The sequence below is a fragment of the Megascapheus bottae genome, unplaced genomic scaffold, assembly GCF_031878675.1.
Source record: "Megascapheus bottae isolate mThoBot1 unplaced genomic scaffold, mThoBot2.hap1 HAP1_SCAFFOLD_43, whole genome shotgun sequence".
Taxonomy (NCBI): Eukaryota; Metazoa; Chordata; class Mammalia; order Rodentia; family Geomyidae; genus Megascapheus; species Megascapheus bottae.
This window is the reverse complement of record NW_028327392.1, coordinates 454341-461927: the sequence shown is the minus strand read 5'-3', so window position 1 is coordinate 461927 and position 7587 is coordinate 454341. Positions and strand designations below refer to the sequence as shown.

The following is a 7587-nucleotide window of genomic DNA, read 5'->3' as shown; positions in this document are numbered from 1 at the left end:
GGAGGGGATATGGACAAGGAGGGATCTTTACTACACTATTGGTGGGAGTACAAACTCGTTCAACCACTATGGAAAGCAAGGCAGTCCCTCAAAAGACTAAATATAGAACTCCCCTATGACCCAGCATTTCCACTACTTGCCATTTACCCAATCATGCAGAAACAAGGACATACTAAATCCACCAGTACAACAATGTTCATTGCAGCACTATTTACCATAACAAAGATATGGAACCAATCCAGATGTCCCTCAGTTGATGAATGGATCAACAAGATGTGGTATTTGTACACAATGGAATTCTATGCTGCTGTCAGAAAGAATGACACCGCCCATTTGTAAGGAAATGGAAAACTTTGGAAGAAACCATATTAAGTGAAGTAAGCCAGACTCAAAGGAACACAGGCTCAATGATTTCCCTCATTTGTCATAATCAATAGAAACCTTGGGCTCTCCTAGCAGAGATTCACAATAGAACTAAATCTAGATTCATAAGGCCATATAGTACGACGCTAAATGTAAGGACGTCCAGGATAAAGAAACAAAAGCCATATAATGAGTGATTGCTGTCCTTAACATACCATGTTATCTCTCATCTCTTTTACTGTCCCTTGGTTATCTCATATTATTACAATATTTCACCTTGTTATCTGATATATTTTATATATGCTTCATTGCTTATTTGAAATAGGAGAGGGAAGAGGGGAAATCAAGTTGTGCGGTGGGAGGGGGGAGTGGAATGGGTACCATGACATGAAAAAGTGTATGAATATATATGAAGTAATGTACCTTCTATCTGGTGAATATAATGTAACTCTTATATTAATTACAATAAAATATATGAGAGAAAAAATAACGGAGTCATATTCCATCGTATATATGTACTACAATTCTTTATTTAATCTTTAGTTCCTAGGCACTTTAGCTGAATCCATCATATGCTTGTGGTAATCGAATTGAAATAAACATGGTATGCATGGGTTTTCCTGTATATTCATTAGATTCCTTGAGATATATCCCCAATAGCATTATGGCAGGGTCCCAAGCTAAATCTATTTGTAGAACCTACATCCTTCACCAGGGTGTTTCAAACCTGCACCTAGTATTCTTGAATTAGATGGACCCACGTTTTCTTACTCTCCCTATATCTGGTATTATTCAGCAGCGTTTTCATTAGTAAGATTGTGATACTGTCTCCATTCACAGATACGTTCTATTGCAGTAGTTTTCAACATCTATCATTCTCTTTTCCTCATTTCCTTCTCATCTAATAAAACATTCCCATAATAATGAAGATACTCCTGTATTTTTGTATATGATCCCATGTATCCTTTTACATATGTTTTTGCACATATGAGAGGAAACATGTGATTTTTCCCTTGTGAACCTGGCCTGAAAACAATATAACTTCATCTTTATGGATGAATAATACATATTATGTAGCTATACCCCATTTACCAATTCATTTGACAGTTTAGGGTTAACTGTTTCCATATGTTGACTATTTTAAACAGTGCTACAAAGGTTGTGTGTTTGCTTGTGCTTCTATCATATCCTGATTTACATTCTTTCAGATACATGACCCAAAATGTTATCACTGTATTGTGTGGTAAATGTATTTTCAGGTTGTGAGGAACCTCCGTATCAGTTTCCATAGTGCTTATACTGATTTCTGTTTCCTTATCATTTGTTGTTGTTTGTGTTGTGAGTGATTGCCAATTCTGACTGATGTTGGAGAAGTTCTCACGTTTGGTTTGTATTTCTCTAAGGGCAAGGAATTTTTGAAGACTTCTTCCTGATTGTATTCTTTCAAGATATGTCTCTTCCGTGTGTTTGCCCATTTGTTGGGTTACTGAGTCCCCCTTTGTGGTAATTTTTTTTTCATAGAAATCTCCAAGGAGTCATATCCAGGGCATTTTAGCTTTATTTCATTTAATTTTCCTCTGTTACTGTATTCAACCATAACTATGATGTATAGTGTTAAAAATGTTAATTTGCAGTGATTTATTTCTTTTCATTTCTTTTTGAGGGAGGCAGCTCTTGCTTTGTGTCTGGTCCAGATGAGCTTTGTGCACTCACCTTGCTGGGTAGGATAGGCGTGCAACATGGATCCCAGCCATTGTGTCTCCCTTGGAGCTAGGATAATAACAGTTAGTTCAGATGTGCTTTCAAGAACTAGTATTCCTTGGCTGACCTTGAACCACAGTCTCCAGTCTCTGCTTCTCAATAGATAAGATGGCAAGCTACAGCCCCCATACCCAGCCATATAAATTCTCAATTCTCTGAAATGAGAGCGTGAGCGATTCAACTATTCCTCCCCAAGTCCTCACTATCGCTCTTGCCTAGTGGACCCCAATTGAATATGGGTCAGAAAATATCCAGCCTTCTAGTCATTCTACCCAACCGACAGTGGAAGACACAGATCAATGTAATATATTTATCAGAATACATAATAGGTGATAAGAGGATTCTGAGACTTCTCAACTTGTTACTGACTGTAGGATGGAGGAGTAAAGAGAAAAACAGAGTACATCAACAACATTAAACTAGAGAAAAGGGGACAATGCTTCAACTGAGTCCCTGTATTCTTAAGGTTAGTCACCAAGAACTTTGTACTTCTCCTTAAGAACCAATCAAGGAAGGGCAAATTTTTATCAGTTCAAGATTTTCCTCCCTTTGTGTGTGATTTCCTTTTCATTTGATGCAGTATAATATTTTAGTATTCTTTCCAGATATTCTTTCTATTAATGAAACACCCTGGTTCTCTTCACTAGGTGGGCAATTTTCCTTTTACCTATTCTCAGTAGGGAATTGGAACTAGTATTAACACTTATTTTTAATTAGAGTTTGTAAGAGTTTAGTAAAGCTTTTTATTTCAGAAATCTCTTTTTTGCCAGTCCTGGGATTGACCTCAGGGCTTGAGCACTGTCTTTGGACTTTCTAAAGGCTAGAGCTCTACCACTTAAACCACAGTACCACTCCTGGCTTTTTCTTTTTTTTTTCTGAAATTATTTTTTGTATTTTTGAAACTCTTTGAAGAGCCAAGTCCTAAATGTAGTAGAAAACCACCTCCCAAAAGCTCAGTCCATTTTAAGATGATGAAGACATATAGATGAGTGACAGTTTGAGATGTCCTCCATATACCGTATGCAATTACAATGAAACCCAAAATGATTTTTATTCATAATTCTGATGTGTTGAACTCAGAAGGAATGCCTAAGTAAAAGTCTTTGGCTTAACTCACTGTAGTGACATTAATACAGAATGGACATCTTGGATCAAAGATAAGAGGCTACTGGGGAACCCCTGGAATGCTTCAATATCTCTTATAACTGGATTTGACTTAGCAGGAATAAATTTTTTAAAAAGAATCCCTTTGTAAAAGAAAGTTTATACAAAGAATTTCTAAAAAACAAAGAACCATAGATATAATGTGTTCAGTACAGGAGAGAGAATGAATCTTAAAAGCTTAGCTCACTTCTGGTTTAATTTTACTAATCTAGGCCACTCTTGAAAAAAGACCTCATATGAAGGGCTCTGAAGTATGGCCTTCAAATATATTGGATATTAAGTTTACTAAGTAAATCTATGTCTAGTATATGACATATAGTTTGCTACTCGTAATAGGATTATTCTATGTAATTAAACTGGGTTTGGAGGCAAAAATAAAATTTATTTCAATGCAGAACAAATTTTTCATGTTTCTATTAAATGTGTCATCACAAACAACAATGTAATGGTGTTCTATGACTTGGAAACATAATGTAATTTACAGTATTGCCAAACAGAATTCCACAAAAACTTTATAGCACACCTTATGTGACTAGCTCAAAGTCCTTAGTTCAACTAAGTGATATGGAAGCATTTTGGTAAATATCTGCAAACCAATACAGCAGTGAACAGTTCCTAATACAGAAGTCCATTAAGAAAAGTCAATTTTGTAACATTTTACATAAAAATAAAAGTAAAAAGGGCACTGCTTCATCAGCACATTCTTCACTTCTGTCTGGATGAGAGGCCAAACTTACTGTTCACTCTTCAGTTCATCTTGTTTTCCATTTAGTTCTTGATCAACTTGTTTTATGCATTCTGGTATGCCAGCGTATTCCATGGGAACAAGCTCCACTAGTTTTGCCAAATTAAAAACATATCTAGTTTTTGGCTGAATTTTGAGCTAATAAATGGTTTTGTAACACCCCAATTCTGGATTTTTTCTAGGTATGAACCAAGTAATCAAATCCAGGTCTTCATGCATGCTAGGCAAATGCTCTACCACTAGGCCAATCTCCCAGACTCTTATTTCAAAAATCATTTTTCAAGTTTGGGTTAACAGAAAAATTCTCCACATTAAATATAGAGGCAAAAGAAAAGGTGAGGTATTCTATGTGTTGAAACTATTTTACTGTAGTGTTCGACTTTGGTCTTATGTCCTTTCCAATTTCAGTCCATTGTCTTTAAGGAGAACTGGTATGCCTTTAATTCTCGAACATTCCATTCCTCATTCTGCAGTGATGTAAAGATGACCAGTGCATTCTGTTTGGGGTTGCCATAGGAGCAACTATATGAGTAGAGTTTGCTCTACAAGGTAAGGGTCTGAGCAAGGGCAGTCTGTCTATCATAGGGTTTGCTCTCTATGACATTGGACTTTCTTCCCATCCTTTCCATAGGGATTAAAGTAAAAAGAATGAGTTTTTTGAGGGAGGGCTTGTTGGATAATGTAAGGAGGAGAAGGGGCTGATTGGAGGGGACTTGGAGGAGTGAGAGCTGACTGGGGATCTCTCTGGTTCTTACATATGAAGGCTTTGCCTTGTAGCTATCTGAATAAAGTGTGTGTGTGTGTGTGTGTGTGTGTGTGTGTGTGTGTGTGTCTGTGTGTGTGTGTGTGTGTATGGGGACTTGAAACTGGGGCCTGGACACTGTTCCTTAGCTTTTTTTTTTTCTCCAACTCCTACCACTCTGCCACTTGAGCTACAACTCCATGTACAAGTTTTGCTGGTTAGTGGAGATTAGAGTTCCACGAAGCTTTTTGAGGCTTTGAACTTCTTGTCTTCAGATCTCAGCTCCTGAATACCTGGGATTTCTGATTAGTCAATCACCTAAAGCTCATTTCCTCTGAAGATTTATCTTAACAAACTGGGTTTAGGGGAAGTGATGAACCAAAAGGAATGAAAAGAAAAAGAAAAGAAAGTTCTTAGCCTGAAAGGTAGCAGGAAAATCAGCTATGATTTAAATTTGTGACAGAGTTTGATCCTCCTCTGTGTCTAGCTGTTTACAAACTGAAAGGCTGGAGACAGTTTGAGTCCTTTTGCCTAATTATTTTAGGGTACCTGAAGCTCTTCACAGTTCTGTCACAGCTCCACAGCAGAAGCAGGGCTGGCTACAAGACTTGCTCTGCCTTGACCTCTTCTGGCTCCCATGGCTAGGGCCTAAGGACTAGGGACTGCAAGCATTGGGAGTTCTGTTTCCTTTCTGAATGAAATGGTATGGCTGGATACAATGTGCTTTACAAGTGTCTGCTCCAGATCTAAAAGTCAGAACCAGTTTTTTACCTAAATGTATTTATTTATATATTTTTACAAGAAGAATTTTCTTATTTTCATGTAACTTTTTCTTTTGAAGAGTGTAGGAATGTATTACATGTGTCTGGATGCCTTAGTGTAAATATCATATTATTATTATTATTGGACAATTTTGAGTATGTGGGTGTGTTTGTGTGTATGTACATATGTTTTGAATGTGTGGTAACACTGGGGTTTTAATCAGGGATCTTAAATGCTTTCACAACTTTTTTTGCACCCAGGATTAGTGAATTATGACATCTGCTACAGGTCCAATTTCAGCTTTTTTTCATATATATTTTTTTCATATATTTTTATTGTAATTAATAGAAGGGTTGCATTACATTCGCCAGATGGAAGGTGCATTATTTCACATACATTGATACCCTTTCTCAAGTGAAGCTTTTTTTCCTTTTAGATAAGTGGAGTCTCCTGGCTGTTTTTTTAGGTTTCTTTGAATTGAGATCCTCAGAACACCTTAGTAGCTAGGATTATAATATCTTTTTATTTCCCATTGACATTGTATTATCTTAACATGTACCCACTCTGTGAAATATTATAGAATGTACAATATTTCTCATCCTTTTTATTTCTATTATAAAATGTTTCCAAGTAGAAAATCCGTAATAACTGTGATATAAACTCTCTTAATAATGGATTTATTTACATCTCTATGTCCTGTGAAGTAATGCATTATCTGTAAAGGTGCCTTGTATATCAGTGAAAGTTTGTTGATTCAAAAATTTTTCTTCTCTTGTTCTGTAACAGAACTATGAAAAGTAATTGCAGAATGTACTTCTCCCAGGATTGGTCAACTCTGAAGAATTATAGCTTTCAAGGTTTCATAGGCTATAGATTTTAAAAGGCTCACCACCACCTAAAAGAGTTCTGTGTGCATGACTTTCCATAATGTTTGGTATATTAAGTATATTTTCAACAAATCAGTGTGAAATTCTTCTGTGTTTTCCTTCTCTTAGGTGAATGGTTTGTTACCTAGTGATACTATACTGAGATATATCCGGATTACACTGTAGCAGTGTTGACCCTCAACAAATGTAATATGTAAGTCATGGGATTCAAAGATGCTAAACCATGAGTAAAAGTCCCAAGCTTGGCTGATGAAATTGAGAATATACCTATACTTTCTTTGTTAATAAATGTCATCTCTATGGAAATGTTATGTCACACATTCACAAATTAAACACATTTCTTTTTCTTTCTTTCTTTCTCTTTTTCTTTTTGTGGTCTTGGTACTTAAAATTCAGGACATTAGCACTGTCCCTGAGCTCTTTTGCTTGGAGCTAGTTTTCAGATACTTTGTGCCACATCTCCATTTCTGTTTGTGAATTGCAGATGAGAGTCTCAGGGACTGTTGGCTGCGGCTGGCTTCAACCCTGAGCCTCAGCTCTATCTCCTACAGAGGAGAAGTACCAACGTATGCCAGCACCACCAGGCTTCCTTCTGTTTAAAATACTGCAGTTGAGATGCTGTGATAGGCATGCCTGAGTCCATGTAAACTGGGCTCTGGCAGCAGCTGTTGATCCAGCATGAGCAATTGGTGAGTGGATTTACCTGTCATCTGAAAGTAAAATCATTTTGAAATATGGTACCAAGACAAAGTTGATATTACTGCCCAACCATATCATGTAACTGTTATCTGTTTTGAAAATACCAAAGGAAAGAGGTCAAAAGAAACTTTCTCATAGGCTGTTCTAAAGTTAACTATGAGGAGCTAAAAGAGTATCACAGGTCAGGCACTCAAGTCACAATGACTAGTTTGAAGTGAGGAGGAATTCAGATATGAAGTAGCTAAAGGAATCAGGATAAATGTGTCAAAAGCCAGGACTATTTCACCTGAAATACCACCATCATGATGGATAGGAATCTTGCTTCCGCTGTGCAGATCTTTTTCTCCATAAGACAGGCAGGAAAGAAAGCTCGTATTGGTGGAAGCAAGGAGTAAAGGGGAAACAGAATCAAACATTTAGATGATATATCAGCTGGAATTTTTTTTATAATGAGTGAAATGGAA

General features: G+C 36.7%; 1 long non-coding RNA gene across 1 annotated transcript; it reads left to right on the top strand.

Moving 5' to 3' along the window:
- The first annotated feature begins 4539 nt into the window (after positions 1–4539).
- On the top strand, positions 4540–6988 carry LOC150039938 (uncharacterized). Its single transcript, XR_016534172.1, has 3 exons — positions 4540–4582; positions 6533–6617; positions 6909–6988. It is a non-coding gene; the product is annotated as an uncharacterized LOC150039938 (long non-coding RNA).
- Positions 6989–7587: the final 599 nt, after the last annotated feature.